At 44.9% G+C, this 18,248-nt stretch overlaps 1 protein-coding gene across 1 annotated transcript in view; it reads right to left on the bottom strand.

Moving 5' to 3' along the window:
- PAK3 (p21 (RAC1) activated kinase 3) overlaps nucleotides 1–18,248 on the bottom strand; it is a 254,770-nt gene that overhangs the window by 203,648 nt on the left and 32,874 nt on the right. Inside the window, exon 2 of the mRNA XM_064574488.1 lies at nucleotides 952–1,047. The gene's annotated coding sequence lies outside the window, so the exon portion shown is untranslated. The remainder of the gene's footprint in view (nucleotides 1–951; nucleotides 1,048–18,248) is intronic.

Raw genomic sequence — 18,248 nt, 5'->3', positions numbered from 1 at the left:
CAGGGTTTGATCTTGGGGTGCCTCGGTCCTGCAAAGGCCCCCGAGAGCTCCAACAGGTTTAACTCCACTCCAAGGGAGGACAAGGTATAGATTTTCAAACACAAACCATGATCAGCAGGAAGTTGGGCAGCCCCCTCTCTAGTTCTTCTCTCTTTAGTAGAAAGTAGCCCTTGGAATTTAGAACATTGACAACAAGATCCAAAAAGGAGAGGGAATCCAGAGGCCCAGAAACCAGCACCCAACACAACATCTCAAGACAGCAAAGAAAGTTCCCCAGGCAACACGGCTTATGACAGCAAAAAATTTGCCAATGATGCAAACGTCCACCTATATGGGATTGAAGAGGTAAATTAGGAAACACCCCCCCCCCAGAAAAGAACACTAGGTAGTCATTAAAAAGGATGAAGTCAAACTATATGTTCTGACAGGGAAAGATGTTTCCAAAAGATTGTAAGTGAAAAGAGCAGGTCACGAAACATTCTGTACAGTATGATCCCATTTAAATCACAGATCTCTGTTTCCTTAATTGTTACAAATCGGCACAAAATCATTAACCACAGTTATCTGCTAGGGTGTTGGCACAAAGAATTACAGAGGGACTTACACTGTCTAATTCGTACACTTTGGTATGCCGTGGACCTGTACAACAAGCCAAAAGTACTTTCATAGTTGGGAAAAAAAACCATAACAGTTTCCATTTTACAAACCAAAGGGTGCCATCTTAGATCATCCTTTATCCACCCTGCCTTTTATAACCACAACATATCTTGGATTCATCAGTGCATCTGAAATCATCTCTTAGAACTTTCTCATGAATGGACTAAGACAAGACAGCAACGTCACCTATGCTTTTACCCAAAGCATAGGTGACAACCTACAGAAAAGTCTCGAAAGGCCGCGGGGCTTTTCCACGTTTGTTAATAACTTCGATGACACAGAAAATACACTTACCACGTCTGAAGATGACCCAAAGCTTCCAGGAATATCAAATACGTTGAAGAACAAAGCTGAGTTTCAAAACGAGCTCAGATGGGCTGGAATACCGAGCTAAAATGAAAAAAATCAAGAAAGGTAAAATGTGTCAGATAAAGTGAAAATCCTCAATTAAAATTCTGAAAGTCCTTCTTGTGAAGCCAGAGTAAGGGAAACATGGCTTGGCAGCAGCTCACATAAAAACAAACAATTCCAAAAAGATCGAGGGGTTTGGGTTGACCCACAGCATAATTCGAGCCAACAGTTAGTTTACGTAGCTTAATTATTTAGCGGTTAAAGTTTAGGTTGTATTCATCCAAATAGTTTCTAGATTCCTGAATATTAATGTTGCCCTGCGATCTCTGCTGTTCCCTCCCGAAGCGTCCTGTTCAATTCCAGGCACCACATTTCAAGAGGGTCACTGAGAAAAGGGACCACCTCCAGAGGAGGGTCACGAGAGTGACGAAGGGACTGGAAACCATCCCAGAACAGGAGTGGCTCTTGAAAGGACCAGAGATATGGGGCCCGAAAAAGAGAAACGTCAGGGAATGTATAGGATCCCCAACTGCTCTCACATCTCGAAAGTGTTTTCCTATGGAAAGTATGCACAGATTCTGGGATGCTCAGGCGACAGAACTCGGACTACTACCACCTAGTGGTGACAAGGAGGCAGACTGTCAGTAAACCCGTCAGAAGGCTTTCTGACCTTGACAGGGTCCTGCAAGAGGCTGAGCAGGCTGGTGGGGCAGTGCAGGTGAGTCAAGGCTGGGTGAACAGATGCCCAATGGCAGAATCACATGAACTGGGTCCCTTTCCGCTCTAAGAGATTCCATTGCTTTCTCCTATTCTCTGCGCCATCACCTCCACTCCATATCCCCCTCTGGACCAAAGAGCTTTCTCTCTGCAGTCTACAGAGTGGTAAGGACAACTCTGCAGGGACAGCCGGGCCTGCCACCTCTTGTTTAGTATCATCCAAGGCCTATGGAGGCAAAACCCACTGCTTATGGGAGGGCTGAATGGCTGACAGAAGTCAGATCACGCCCGCCCCTCCCTGGACAAGATCCCCCCATGCCTTGCATCTCACTCCCTGTAATCGGCAGTCATCACGAAGGCCTACAAAGCCCTAAACCAGCCGCCCCTGTGACCTCTCTGACCTCCTATCCTATTACCCTTCCCCTTGTTCACTCCACTCCTGTCACAGGGCTTCCCAGCTGTTTCTGAAAGGCCAAGCATGCTCCTAACTCAGGGACTTTGCTCTTGCTGTTCTCTCTGCCTGAATGGCTCTTCCCTGATAGACCCGCATGGCCTGCACCCTCACCTCTTCCGGGGGTAGACACAAAGATCACCTGTAGGCTTTGCACACTTCCCTCCCTTGCCACCCCTCCCCATTTCAGAACTCCTTATCACTCCATTTTTTTTTCTAAAGATTTTTTATTTATTTGAGAGAGAAAGCAAGCACAAGCAGGGGGGAGGGGCAGAGGGAGAGGGAGAAGCCAACTCCCCACTGAGCGGGGAGCCTGACACAGGGCTCGATCCCAGGACTCTGGGATCATGACCTGACCTGAAGGCAGACACTTAAGCAACTGAGCCACACAGGCGCCCCCCTTTTCACCCCATCTTAAGGGTTTTTTCCCATAGTACTTCACATCATGTAACATAGTATTTTATACTTTTATTTTGCTCTCCTATCTCCCTCTATGGGCCTATACGTTGCTTAAATGCGGGGATCCTGCCTGTCCCGTTGGTGATGTTGAACCTCCACCCCTGGAGCATTGGCCAACAGAGAGGAGGCGCTCAGTAAATGTTTCATGCAGTGATCATTGCATCCCAGATCCCTGCCATTTTCTTCAGTCTTGGTTTCCTCGACAGGAGAAGTTTCTGATTTAAGACCTGGATCTCAAAGTAGTAACAAGGACTGGTGTCTTAGCAGTAAGATTTGGGGGTACCTTCATGATCTTATGTTTCTCGAGTTTTTGTCATGCGGCCATATTATGTGGGGCGATTACCTGGCCCTAGGAGCTGGAGTGGCTGACATCTAGCATGGGCTTACCCTGTGCCGGGCATTGAGATAAGCGCTTGACTTGGATTCATTCATTTAATCCCCGAGGCAGCCCTCTTCGGTTGGCACTAGTCCTAATCCCACATGGAAGACCAGGAAACTGAGAAACGGGGGTGATCTGACTTGCCCAAGGTAACGCAACTACTCTCAGGCAGGCTCCCAAGCACCCTGACTTCACTATAAGATGGAAGTAGATGATGATGATAATGGCAGCTAACACGTCTTTAGGACTCACCATATGAAAACATATCACCACCTGGGGCACCTGGTGGCTCAGTCGGTTAGGCATCTGCCTTCGGCTCAGGTCATGATCCCGGGGTCCTGGGATCGAGCCCCGCGTCAGCCTCCCTGCTCAGCGGGGAGCCTGCTTCTCCCTCCCCCTTGCTCATGCTCTCTCTCTCAAATAAATAAATAAAATCTTAAAAATAAATAAAAAAATAAAACATATCACCATCTTGCCTGTTCAGAACAGACCTCTGAGGCTGGGACCGTTGTCAAGGCCATTTTATTGTACTAGGCCCTCCCATCATGTCATCACCCATGCCCGCTGTCCCCCTTGGACTCGGCTTTGGTTTCATGTAAGGCATGCTTTGATTCTGTCTTCCTGCCTCGTGGAGAAGCTGGAGAACTGATCGTCGGCTGGCCACTGCTTGAACCCTCCCCTCCATGCAGATCATTCCGTGATCAGCCTTTTCCACCATATTCTCTCTCACTCTACAGTCTGCACATTTCATTCAAGCCCGGTCATCCCCAGCTTCGCATTGCTGGCTCTCTTTCCATTCACCTAAGTCCCTTTGGCTCGCTTACCCTGTAACTCATGGAAGGTAGCTAGGCCTTCATCCCCTTGGTGTGCCCTGAATAAATGGTACGTTCGCTCGCACGTAGTAGGTGCTCAGTAATGATCTTGGTGATTTCGTGAAGATGCTATGCCCTCACTGCTGTAAAATGTTCTCTTTTCAAAGTGCGCTCATAGGTACTATCTTGGTTTTACCCCACAGCAGCCCTGGGAGATAAGAAAGGCAAATCGTATTTCTCTCAGTTTTACACTGAAGGAAATGGAGCGCCAGGGAGGTTAAATAAGTTGTCTCAGGGCCCGCTGAGCCCCGCCTTCTGGACTCTGAGCCCCAGATTCTTTGCACCAGCTCACACCAATTCTACCCGAGGGCACCCCTGGCTGGGAGCAATGCTAATAACACTCCTATAAAGACCTTGTCTTGATTCTATCACAGGAGCAAAAGCAATAAAGAACACCAAGAGGCAATATCCACGGTTGACATGGGGCAGGCAGGTAAATTCATACACTCTGTGGTGAGAAGTGCCCGGGGCTTATCAGATGGGTGGTGATGACTCTGTTAGGTTCTTTGTGAGGCACGGGGACTGAACTGAATGCTGGCCTCTGCACAGGGCAGAGGAGCTCTACCCTCAGCAGAAGAGAGGCAGCCTCGCAGGTAGCCGGGCAGCTGTGAGAGAGCACGAGGAGGCGAGAGAGCCAGGTTCAAGGTCCAGTTCCGCTACAAGCTAGCATATGACCTTGGAGCAAGAACCTGACCCGAGGCTGCACTTTGTCAATAGAAAACACCCATTTTCAAGACTTCACATGGCCCAATGGTCTGCACATCTATGACAGAGGCCCCAAACTGGTGATCTGTGGACCAAATCTGGGCCACAGACATATTTTCTTTGGCCTAAGTAGTGTTGAATTTTTTTTTTTTCTTTTTGATCTGGTGACCAACACATTTACAACGCCAAAGGTTTTACATAAATGTTTGGATTCCCAAGCTCTCCAGAAAAATCAGAAGATCTAGCCACATTTCAAATTTGGAATCTGATTTCTAATTCTTTCTAAAAAAAGATCTGGACATATGGGGTTATTTTTCTCATTATGTTTATTATTTACAATATGGTGTGTTAGGCTGTGATAAGCACCATGGGGGAAACATAAAGGAGATGGGCGGGGGGTTCTGAAGTGGTAGGGGTAGGCGGATCCCGCAAGGCCTACAGTTTACAGAAGGTGGTCTGAGAAGGCCTTGCTGACGAGGTGACCTCATCCCCACAGGATGGAGCACAGCCATTCCTTTTCTGTTTTGAATGCAGGTCACTACCCACTAAATTGATTTCCTGAGCAGTAGGTAATAAATTGGCAGCTTGAGAAACAGTGCTTGAGACTCTTGGTTCCCAAATCTGTCCCCACATTAGAATCCCTTGGAGTCCTTGTTAAATACATATTCTTAGACTCCATTCCAAACCTATGGAATCCGAGTTTCTTGAGGATGAGGCCCAGGAAGGTTTAGGAGTGCTAATATCCTCCACATACCAAGTGGAGAGTCAAAAGACATTGACGTGGGTTGATGTGCAGTGAAACAGTTTTATGTTTATTACGTGATTTCACAAAGGCAACAAAAGCGTTCCAAAAGTGAAAATGAATACCAAAGTCTGGGACAAGGAGGGGCGCCTGGGTGGCTCAGTCAGTTGAGCATCTGACTCTTGATTTCAGCTCAGGTCATGATCTCAGGGTTGTGAGATCGAGATCCATGTAGGGCTCCACACCCAGCGGGGAGTCTGCTTGTAATTCTCTCCCTCCTCCCCTGCCCTCCCTCTCAAATAAATAAATAAAATCCTCAAGAAGAAAGCCTGGGAGAAGAAGAAGAGCAAAGTGTGTTTACAAGGCGCTCACTAACCAAGAGCAACTGAACACCCCAATAAACGCAGATACATTTTCTGTCTAATGGGGTCAACGCAATTAGCCTGATATCTGTGGCAATACCCTCACTTGCCCTGCATCTCAGGCCAGGCCCATTACACGGTATTAAAACTCATTCTAATTAGAGAACAAACCAACTCTGTTGACCCAAGCATAGCAGAGGATAGATGGGGAGAGAAGAGAAATAGATCCTACTCCGTTCTCTTGCTGGTCATGTCTTCTTGTCTAGGCTGGGACCTGAGAGATTATTTCTCTGGACATCTGTGTCTCCAAATGGAAGACAGTGTTCTCTGTTGTATTTCAAACATTTTTTCACCATGACTTACAGTAAGAAATACATTTGCCATGCATACAGCATACATCACTGAATTATATTTGAAAGTATACAGCCAACATTTCATGAAGCAATATTTACCCTTACTGTGTGAAGTGCACACTGTTTTTCCTATTTCATTCCTTTTCTGTTTTTTTAATGCAGGTCACGAACCACTAAATTGATTTCCTGAGCAGGAGGTAATAATTGGCAGCTTGAGAAAACACTGCTCGAGACGACTGGTTCCCAACTCTGGCCCCACATCCGAATCCCTCGGAGTCCTTGTCAAATACATATTCTTAGGCTCCATTCCAAACTCACGGAATCAGAATTCCTTGCGGATGAGGCTCAAAAATATATATATGTTTTACCAAGGACCAGCCATGCCCTGGCATTAAGGAATCCTGATTCTCCTCAATGCCCAGAAGCAAGTAACATCACTAACAACAATAATGATCAAAAGTCTACTTCATGCTAGTGTTGCTGGCATCAGAGCTTTCCATTTCTTATTTCGTTTATATCTTCACAACCACCCCGCTTTAGCAATGAGAAAACAGGCTCAGAGAGGTCCATTAAGCTGCTGCAAGACACACAGGCAGAGAGATTAAGAAAGGGGTGAGGCTGTGATTTCCTGAGGGGTTGTTCCTATCCTTCCAAGACTTCCTACCCTCTCTCCTCTGTAATTCCTGGCACCTTGGACCTCTCTCTGAGTCTTCTTTACCAATTCAAATTCCAAGTCATACACCAAGATGGTCCAACCACCCGAGGCAAAGAGCAGACAAACACCAACAATAATACTTTGCATTCATATGGAGTTTTAACTGTCTCCAAAGAAATGTGTGTCTGTTTTCTCCATGCTTATACCTTCTGGCTATCCTGTGAGGCAGGAGAGGCAGATGAAAAACCAGAGCTCCAAAGAGGGGAAGTGACAGGTCCAGGGTCTCACAGCAGAGTCAAGCCAAGCTGCAGCCCTCTGACTCCTGTGGGGGTGGGGGGTGTCTACTGCTGCACTTAGGTTGGCTTTCTCGAGCTCCCAGCTCCGCTCCATTTCAAGTCTACCTCCCTTTAAGGCAGGAGAGGAAGAGATGGCTTGCTTTCTGCCTCCCTCCCTACAGGATTAGCATCCAGCTTCGAAAGGAGCATGTTCTGGACACACACAGCCTGAGGGGCAGGTTGCCCCAAAACTCCTCCACGGCGCTATGCTGAGAACTGGATGCATTTCTGTTTTTTGCCATGCAATTTGTAAAAACCTCTGCACTGTGCTTTAAAGAAAAATAATGGGTTCCATGATGAAAGAAAAAGTCCCTATCCTTCCCATGGAGGTTAAATGCCACCAGCCACCAGCGAAGCAGCATTTGAAAGTCTCTGCTGAGCAAAATGTTGAGCGCCCACAGAAAACCTAGGTGGTATTGGACCAGTCTTGGCCATGGCAGAAAGGGGCTCGAGGGATGAATGACCCTCATTTAGCCTCCTCAGCTGAGGCCCTCCCTCTGTTGAGAACAACCCCTCTGTTTCTGCCACAGAGAGGGGTGTTGTTTGCAATGTGTATATATTTATGTGACAAATGACTGGCTATTTATCAAACACTGTATCGATTCTAACATTTTTCTTTACCCTTTCCCCTTGACAATGCAGGTCATTCTGTCTCTCCCCTTAACAGCTCCTGAGGCAAATCTACCACACACACACACACACACACACACAGTGGTGACTTGGTGAAAATAAAAGCAAGACACCCTTCTCGTGGCCTCAGTCTCTCTGTACAGAAAGTAAGTAGGTTGAACAAAATGCTCTGTTAGGTCCTTTCTTTGGTCCTAGGATTCTGATACGATAATGTAGGGAAAGCCCCAAGTATAGCCCACAAATTTCTGCTTCAGGCTCTGAGCCTGAAGAGGCAAACTAACTCCAAAATTGTGTTTTGAAACAGTCATCTTTTGTTAAAGGGCTTCCAAAATGCGGGTTAAAGAAAAAAAAAAAAAACCATTCCCATTATGCCCGTGAGCAAGCCGACGTCTTTTTTTTTTTTTTAAGATTTTTTTTTTTTTTTTTCTGAGAGAGAGAAAGAGATAGAGAGCATGAGAGGAGGGAGGTTCAGAGAGAGAAGCAGACTCCCCGCCGAGCAGGGAGCCCGATGCGGGACTCGATCCCGGGACTCCAGGATCATGACCTGAGCCGAAGGCAGTCGCTTAACCAACAGCCACCCAGGCACCCGCAAGCCGACGTCTTAACGACGAAGATTACTCTGCCTTTTGCCTCTTCTGCTTTAGTTTTCATTTACTGTTCCTGTGGTCTGGGCTGCAAAGCCCGCCTAGTCAGTTGCCTTCCCCCCCCCCCGCCCCGCCCCGCCCCTGTCAATTTCTCTTCCGGCGTGAAGGCAGCGCGCACAATCTAGCCCTGTAACTGCTGAGGTTTCGACCCCGTGGAGCTTCAAGCTAATGCCATTCTCACCTCCGTGGAAGCGCTCCGCTGTATGTCAGAAAAATGGGGAGAGGTGTTAAATTTGCTTTGTGACTGCAACTCCCTTTTAGTTCGGTGAGGCTGGCCGAGGATTTGATGGTTTTATAGATTTCAGTATCAAGAAAGTACAAAAGCTCTCAGCTTTTTAATTTATATTGTCAATCACCGAAGTGGCTCCTTCCCCCGTGGGGCCCGGTAACTAGATCCACGCTTGCTGCTGCTGGCCCGACATGGCAGGCGCCCCTCTCCTACCTGCTTTCCCCGGCTGGGTTCAAGACCACGAGAGTGCGCAGGGGAAACGCTCCCCGGGCACTGCCAAAAAGAAACCGGGAGGAAATGAGTATTCTCACTCTTCCACAGTACGGCAGAGAGATTCTCGTCAAACTGCCTGAGTTTAAACCCACGTTACTGACTCTCCTGGGTCTCAGTTTCCTGGGGATATTAATCGAATAAAGTGCTGAGAGCAGTGACCACCCCATGCTAATATCTCAATAACTGCTGGCTAGGCTCACTACCATTCCTCCTTGCCAAACCGGTCTTGCAACTTTCTGATGTGTACCAGTCTGCATTTTCTGGCCATCTCAATTCACCTGAGGATCTGAAAGCACACTCTAGAGATGGGGCTGAGCTGAGGTTCATCCTAGAGCCCTTCGGGTGGGTCGAACTTGCCCATTGCCCTGTTCATCTATTTATTCAGTCGGCAAATATTTACTGACCGCCTATTACACAGCAGGCACTGCGCCAAGTGATGAAAATACAATAGTGAACAAGACAAAGTCCCTGCTTAATAGAGCTAATGCTCTAGCAGGGGGTGCGGTTCCGGATAGAAAAAAAAAAAAAAAGTACAGTGAAAGAGACAGGAATGCGCTTGGGGGCTCCAGGGACAGAAGGTCAGTGTGGCTGAGGTTGGGAGGCGGGCATGAGAGAGAGTGGTATGGACATGAGGCTGCAGAGGAAGGTGGGGGCCGGATCGTTGGAGATTTGTGGGCCAGGTAAGGAGTTCTGTCTTCCTCCTAAGAACACTGGGAAATAAATGAAAGGCTTCCAGCAAAGGATCAATACACTCAAATCTTTGTTGCTGACCATTGTATGGAGTTAAGATCGTTGGGGGCAGGGCTGCCACTATCTGATGCAGTGTCTTTGTGTGCATTACAGAAAGATGCCCCTTTCTCGAGTTAAAAATTCGAGTTCTCCAGAGTCTCTTCAAGACCCTCTGCACCAACACAGGTTTATGTAGGAGCAGGCTCTCTTCCTCCGCTCTCAGACTCCGAGCCAAGAAGAGCTGAATGTGTGCACCCATCTGCACACTCTCTTATGTAAGTTGGTATGTGTCTGTGATAAAAATGGCATATCCATAACTATGGTGCCCTTGCGTACTATACAACCTGAACATCCATACGTGGCCACCCTGGCAGCAAAAAGTTGACTCAAGGAGACCAACTGGGAGGATGTTACCTTGGTCCAGGACAGAGATGATGGTGACTCACACCAAGTAGCAGCTGAGGAGGTGGCGAGAAGTCGGCAAAATCGGGATATATTTTGAAGGTGGATCCACAGGATTTGCTGATGGCCAGGAGGTGACGGGTGAGGGAACGAGGGGAACTCAGGATAATGACTAGAGGCTTGTCTGAAGCAAGCAGGTGAGTGGTAGTGCCATTAACTAGGTGGAACTGAGGGGAAGAGGAACACCATAGGGGAAAAATCACAAGTCCTTCTTCGGGCAGTTTGCATCAACTCCAGCTGTCCACCTAAGTGGCAGATCTATCAGTCTCTGTTTCTTTAAGCTCCTTCCCACTGAGGATCTCAAAGCACGAGGGCCCTCTGGAAAATTGGTAATCCCTGATACTTATCTTTGCCTTAAGAGGTTGTTTCTTTCTCTGTCTCCTTTGACCTGGGATGAAATACTGATTTCAATTTGTTCCTACCAGTTTTTCAAGATTCCTCATTTATTTACAGGATTCTGATACCTCTCATTCAATCTCAATCTCTCTCTCTCTCTCTCTCTCTCTCACACACACACACACACACACACACACTTTCCAAATGTCCTTTTCTGAGATTGCTTTTTATCAAAACCCCAAAACTTTCCTCTTTGGGGAGTACACCTTCATTCAAGGCCAGGGATTCTCTATCTGCCACCACCAGGCAGCCCAGAGCCCTGCCATTTCACCAAACCCTCTCCCCGGTACAGGAAAAAGGTCCTTGGAGCATGGAGCAGAGCCAAGTGAGTGGAGAAAATGAGCCAAGCACTGAGAAATTAAAGAAAGTAATGCTGCCTGTGGGTGGCAGGGGGTAGGAATGAATCAGGAAATCTTAAGGTCATTGTGATCTCGTTGATTGCATTTCCATCTAGCAGCAGAGGACAACAGATTGATTAGTGCCACCGGGGCAGCGAGGAGAGGGGGTGGGAGAGAATTAAGCTAAAAGTGTAGCATCCAGGGCTGCATCTTCTGTAGGGAGAATGAATGCCAGCAGGTGAAGTCAAGTCTCCTCATTTCCTGGCCGGCACATCCCTGTAGAACCTACTTCTTCCCCTAGATAGATACCAGGCAGCCTAGGCACCACACACCTTTTGTAAATATAAACCGTCGCCCTGCACACCGTGCCCACCCTTCACACTCGATCATGCTATCCCCCTCCCCCAAACACCCCTTTCCTGGGCTGGCCCAGGGGAGGCTAAGGAGGAATGAATCACTCCTGGTGATCCAGGCAGGTCTGGGGGGCCTGCCCTTGCTCCATCACTCCCAGCTCTGACTCTCACTTCCTTGAGCCTTCCTCTTAAATCTGCCCATGTTGGCAGAAGAGAAAAGAAGTCCTCCCTTTTCAGGGATAGGTGGTGGGCCTGCCCTCCATCAGCAAAAGACACCGTGCCATGTTAGCCTTGCCCCATTCTGGCCAGCAAAACGTGGTAATCCGAACTGTGTGGGACCTAATCCAGCTGAGCACATGAAAGGAAATAGCAATCAATAACAATCATGGCTCTGATGTCTTCAGCTCCGTGTGCTCAGCAATGGGCTAAGCACTTTATACAGCTGATCTCGTCCAATCCTTGAAGCAAGGCAGGTGTGATGAGCATCATCATTTCATAGCTTAAAAAAAACTGAGGTCCAGAGACATTAAGGGACCAGTTTAAGGTCACACAGCTAGAAATGAGCAAAACCAGGATTTTAAACCCAGACCTGTCTGATTTCAGAGCAAGTGCTCATCACCACCTAGGTGCGCCGTGATGGACCCAGAAACATCCCTCTATTTTTTCAGCCTCTTTCTTCCCTTTCTAGTAGGTGCTCCAAGTATCTCCAAAATCATTGTGATGACTCCCCAACATCTGGCTCCAGCCTTGACCTCTCTAGCCAGCTTCAATCCTTAGCCAACTCCTCTCTGCTGATGGTTCCTCTTTCTATTCATGGCCCTCTCTTCACTCAAACTTAACATAACTAAAACTTATTTTTTTTCCTCCCAACCAGCTCTCCCTCTAGATTTGCCTCTTTCTGTCCATATTATCCCAATTTTCAGGCTCCTAACTTTAGAACCATCCCCAACTCTTCTCTCTCGGACCACATCTATCCAGTAAGGCACCAAATTGTGGTGACTTTTCTCTCCTTTCTTCCATTTCACATGTTTCTTACACAACTTTTGGCTCACTTTAAACACACACACACACACACACATTTACTATCTCACAAGTTTCCATGGGTTAGAAGTTCAAGCACAGTAAGCCTGAATCAGGGGTTCAACAGGCTGAAATCAAGGTGTAAGCCAGGGTTGTGATTCTCATGTGAAGTTGTTAATATAAAACATACAAGTATAGTACAAAGAATGTCCATATGCTCTTCACTCACATTTCCCAAATGTTAACATTTTACATTTGCTTCATCCTTTTCTTTCTGTTTTGCGTTATATATACACATACACTATTATTTTCTTTTCTGAACCATTTGAGGATAAGCTGTAAACATTATGCCCCTTTATCCCTAAATAATTCAGTGTATATTTCCTAAAAAACAAAAAAACAAGGGCATTCTCTTACATAAGTCATAGTGCAGTTATCAAAACCAGGAAGTTAATATTTATAAAACACTACTGTCTAATCAAAAGGCTTCTTTCTATGAAAACAATGGATCGTGGATCACCACATCAAAAACCAATGATGTATCGTATGGTGACTAACATAATAAAATAAAAAAAAAAAGTTCCATGTATAGTTGAGAAGCATATGTAGTCTCCAAAAAAAAAAAAAAAAGGCTTCTTTCAAATTTCACCAATATCCCAATAACATCCTTTAGAATGACAACAACAAATTTATCTGGTATAGGACTCAAACATAGATTGATTGATTGATTGATTTTTTAAAATTTTATTATGTTATGTTAGTCACCATACAATACATCATTGGTTTTTGATGTGGTGATCCACAATCCATTGTTTTCATATAACACCCAGTGCTCCATGCAGTACGTGCCCTCCTTAATACCCATCACCGGGCTAACCAATCCCCCCTCCCCCCCCAAAACCCTGTTTGTTTCTCAGAGTCCATAGTCTCTCATGGTTCATCTCTCCCTCCAATCCCCCCCCCCATTTTTCCCTTCCTTCTCCTAATGTCCTCCATGCTATTCCTTATGTTCCACAAATAAGTGAAACCATAATTGACTTTCTCTGCTTGACTTATTTCACTTAGCATAATCTCCTCCAGTCCCACCCATGTTGATGTAAAAGTTGGGTATTCATGCTTTCTGATGGCTGAGTAATATTCCATTGTATATATGGACCACATCTTCTTTATCCATTCGTCTGTTGAAGGGCATCTCAGCTCTTTCCACAGTTTGGCTATTGCGGACATTGCTGCTATGAACATTGGGGTGCATATGGCCCTTCTTTTCACTACATCTGTGTCTTTGGGGTAAATACCCAGGAGTGCAATTGCTGAGTCATAGGGTAGCTCTATTTTTAAATTTTTGAGGAACCTCCACACTGTTTCCAAAGTGGCTATACCAACTTGCATTCCCCCCAACAGTGTAAGAGGGTTCCCGTTTCTCCACAACCTCTCCAACATTTGTTGTTTCTTTCCCTGTCCATTTTTGCCATTCTAACTGGTGTAAGGTGGTATCTCAATGTGGTTTTGATTTGGATTTCCCTGATGGCTAATGATGATGAACATTTTTTCATGTGTCTATTAGCCATTTGTATGTCTTCTTCAGAGAAGTGTCTTTTCATATCTTCTGCCCACTTTTTGACTTCATTATTTGTTTTTTGGGTGTTGAGTTTGAGAAGTTCTTTATAGATCTTGGATACCAGCCCTTTATCTGTAGTGTCATTTGCAAATATCTTCTCCCATTCCGTGGGTTGCCTCTTTGTTTTGTTGACTGTTTCCTTTGCTGTGCAGAAGCCTTTTATCTTGATGAAGTCCCAAAAGTTCATTTTTGCTTTTGTTTCACTAGCTTTTGGAGATGTACCTTGAAAGCAGTTGCTGTGGGCGATGTCAAAGAGGTTACTGCCTATGTTCTCCTCTAGGATTTTGATGGATTCCTGTCTCACATTGAGGTCTTTCATCCACTTTGAGTTTATCTTTGTGAATGGTGTTAGAGAATGGTCAAGTTTCATTCTTCTGCATGTGGCTGTCCAATTTTCCCAGCACCATTTATTGAAGAGACTGTCTTTTTTCCATTGCATGTTTTTTCCTGCTTTGTCAAAGATTATTTGACCAGGGAGTTGAGGGTCCATATCTGGGCTCTCTGTTCTGTTCCATTGGTCTATATGTCTGTTTTTGTGCCAGTACCATGCTGTCTTGGTGATCACAGCTTTGTAATATAGCTTGAAATTGGGCAACGTGATGCCCCCAGCTTTGTTTTTCTTTTTCAACATTTCCTTGGCGATTCGGGGTCTTTTCTGATTCCATACAAATTTTAGAATTGTTTGTTCCAGCACTTTGAAAAATGTCATTGGAATTTTGATCGGGATGGCATTGAAGGTATAGATTGCTCTGGGTAGCATAGACATTTTAACAATGTTTATTCTTCCAATCCATGAGCATGGAATATTTTTCCATCTTTTTGTGTCTTCTTCAATTTCTTTCATGAGTGTTGTGTAGTTCCTAGAGTATAGATCCTTTACCTCTTTGGTTAGGTTTATTCCGAGGTATCTTATGGTTTTTGGTGCTATTGTAAATGGAATCGTTTCTCTAATTTCTCTTTCTACAGTTGCGTTGTTAGTGTATAAGAAAGCAACTGATTTCTGTGCATTGATTTTGTATCCTGCCACATTACTGAATTGCTGTATGAATTCTAGTAATTTGGGGGTGGAGTCTTTTGGGTTTTCCACATAAAGTATCATGTCGTCTGTGAAAAGAGAGAGTTTGACTTCTTCTTTGCCGATTTGGATGCCTTTTATTTCTTTTTGTTGTCTGATTGCTGTGGCTAGGACTTCTAATACTATGTTGAACAACAGTGGTGAGAGTGGGCACCCTTGACGTGTTCCTGATCTTAAGGGAAAGGCTCTCAACTTTTCCCCATTGAGGATGATATTCGCTGTGGGTTTTTCATAGATGGATTTTATGAGCTTGAGGAATGTTCCCTCTATCCCTATACTCTGGAGAGTTTTAATCAGGAAAGGATGTTGTATTTTGTCAAATGCTTTTTCTGCATCAATTGAGAGGACCATATGGTTCTTCTCCCTCCTCTTATTAATGTGTTCTATCACATTGATTGATTTGCAAATGTTGAATCACCCTTGCATCCCGGGGATAAATCCCACTTGGTCGTGGTGGATGATCCTTTTAATGTATTGTTGGATCCTATTAGCTAGGATTTTGTTGAGAATTTTGGAATCCATATTCACCAGGGATATTGGTCTGAAATTCTCCTTTTTGATGGGGTCTTTGCCTGGTTTGGGGATTAAGGTAATGCTGGCCTCATAGAATGAGTTTGGAAGTTTTCCTTCTGTTTCTATTTTTTGAAACAGCTTCAGTAGAATAGGTACTATTTCTTCCTTGAATGTTTGGTAGAATTCCCCAGGGAATCCATCAGGCCCTGGACTCCTGTTTTTTGGGAGGTTTTTGATCGCTGCTTCAATCTCGTTACTGGTTATTGGCCTATTCAGGTTGTCCATTTCTTCCTGTTTCAGTCTTGGCAGCTTATAGGTTTCCAGGAAGGCCTCCATTTCATCCAGATTGCTCAGTTTATTGGCATATAGTTGTTGATAATAATTTCTAATAATCGTTTCTATTTCCTTGGTGTTAGTCATGATCTCTCCCCTTTCATTCATAATTTTATTAATTTGGGTCCTTTCTCTCTTCTTTTGGATAAGTCTGGCCAGTGGTTTATCGATCTTATTAATTCTTTCAAAGAACCAACTTCTAGTTTCGTTGATCTGATCTACTGTGTTTCTGGTTTCTAATTCATTGATTTCTGCTCTAATTTTAATTATTTCTCTTCTAATGCATGGCTTAGGCGTCATTTGTTGCTTTTTCTCTAGTTCTTTAAGGTGTAGAGTTAGTTGGTGAATTCAGGATTTTTCTATTTTTTTGAGTGAGGCTTGGATGGCTATGTATTTCCCCCTTAGGACTGCCTTTGCAGTATCCCATAGGTTTTGGACCGATGTGTTTTCGTTCTCATTGATTTCCATGAATTGTTCATGTTCTTCTTTGATTTCTTGGTTGACCCAAACATTCTTGAGCAGAGTGGTCTTTAGCTTCCAAGTGTTTGAATTTCTGCCAAGTTTTTTCTTGTGATTGAGTTCCAGTTTTAAAGCACTGTGGTCTGAGAATATGCAGGGAATAATCTCAATCTTTTGGTATCGGTTGAGAACTGATTTGTGACCCAGTATGTGGTCTATTCTGGAGAAAGTTCCATGTGCACTCGAGAAGAATGAGTATTCTGTTGTTTTAGGGTGGAATGTTCTGTAAATATCTATGAGGTCCATCTGGTCCAATGTATCATTCAAAGCTCTTGTTTCCTTGTTGATTTTCTGCTTAGATGATCTGTCCACTGCTGAGAGTGGAGTATTGAGGTCTCCTACAATTAATGTATTTTTATCAATATGACTCTTTATTTTGGTTAACAGTTAGCTTATGTAGATGGCTGCTCCCATGTTGGGGGCATAGATATTTACAATTTTTAGATCTTCTTGTTGGATAGACCCTTTAGGAATGATATAGTGTCCTTCTGTGTCTCTAATTACAGACTTTAGTTTAAAATCTAATTTGTCTGACATAAGAATTGCTACCCCAGCTTTCTTTTGAGGTCCACTGGCATGGAAGATGGATCTCCATCCCTTCACTTTCAGTCTGGATGTATCTTTAGGTTCAAAATGAGTCTCTTGTAGGCAGCATATGGATGGGTCCTGTCTTTTTATCCAATCTGCAACCCTGTGCTATTTTATGGGAGCACTTAGGCCATTCACGTTGAGAATGATTATTGAAAGATATGAATTAATTGTCATCATGTTGCCTGTGAAGACGTTGTTTTTATAGATCGTCCCTATAAATTCCTGTTGTATATCATTCTTGGGGTCTTTCTCCTTTTATAGAACCCCCTTAATATTTCTTGCAGGACCAGCTTAGTGGTCACATATTCTTTCAGTTTCTGCCAGTCGTGGAAGCTCTGCATCTCTCCATCCATTCTAAATGAAAGCCTTGCCGGATAAAGTATTCTTGGCTGCATGTTCTTCTCATTTAGTGCCCTGAATATGTCTTGCCAGGCCGTTCTGGCTTGCCAGGTCTCTGTGGATAGGTCTGACGTTATTCTGATGTTCCTCCCTCTGTACGTAAGGAATCTCTTCCCCCCAACTGCCCTTAAGATGGTTTCCTTGGTTCTAAGATTTGCAAGTTTTACTATTACATGCCGGGGTGTTGGCCTGTTTTCCTTGATCTTGGGAGGGGTCCTCTCTGCCTCCAGGACGCGAATGTTTGTTTCATTCCCCAGATTAGGGAAGTTCTCAGCTACGATTTGCTCAAATACATCTTCTAGTCTTCTCTCTTTCTCCACTCCCTCCAGGATTCCAATTATTCTGACATTGGAATGCTTCATGGTGTCACTTATTTCTCTGATTCTATTTTCATGGATTCTGAGTGGTTTTTCCCCCGGCCTCCTCTTTTCCCTTTTTATCTATTATATTGTCTTCCAGGTCGCTTATTTGCTCTTCTGCCTCAGTTACCCTAGCTGTTAGATTATCTAGATTGGATTGGATCTCACTGATAGCATTTTTAAGTTCTACCAATTCAGCTTTCATTTCTGCCCTTAGAGACTCTATGTTGCCATTAATTGATTTCTGCATTCTAGCCATTGTCTTCACAATTGCTAGCCTGAATTCCATCTCCGACATCTTGGTTATATCTGCATCCATTTGTAAACCTGCAGCATAAGTCATAATCTCTGAGTCCTTTCTGTTTTGGGGGCTCCTCCTCCTAGTCATTCTGTTGATGGGTGTTTGAGGGAATGTATAGACTCCAAATTATTGACCAGAACCCAAGCAAGATGCACCTGTTTTCTTGGGACCTCAGGGTTGCTGGCCTCTTGTTTTCCCAGGGTGTCTTCTGCGGGAGGGGCCTGCCACGCTGTTACTCAGGCAACCCTGTTTGGGTGGAGTTGCCCTGCCCCCCTGTGGCGGGGGGATGGGTTCAGCGGGAATCAGTCTTTGGGGCTTTTGTTCTCTGGCGGCTTTCCCTGGTGGCTTTCCGCGTCTCTTCCGCGAGTGAGAGCAGAAGAGACCGTTTCCAACCCTCTGCCTCAGAGCAGAGAGATCGCAGTCTGTTC

This window comes from Mirounga angustirostris, unplaced genomic scaffold (assembly GCF_029215605.1).
Source record: "Mirounga angustirostris isolate CCGP_5_RB_7025 unplaced genomic scaffold, mMirAng1.0.hap1 SCAF_11, whole genome shotgun sequence".
In the NCBI taxonomy this organism is placed as follows: domain Eukaryota; kingdom Metazoa; phylum Chordata; class Mammalia; order Carnivora; family Phocidae; genus Mirounga; species Mirounga angustirostris.
This window is presented reverse-complemented; position numbering and strand designations above follow the sequence as displayed.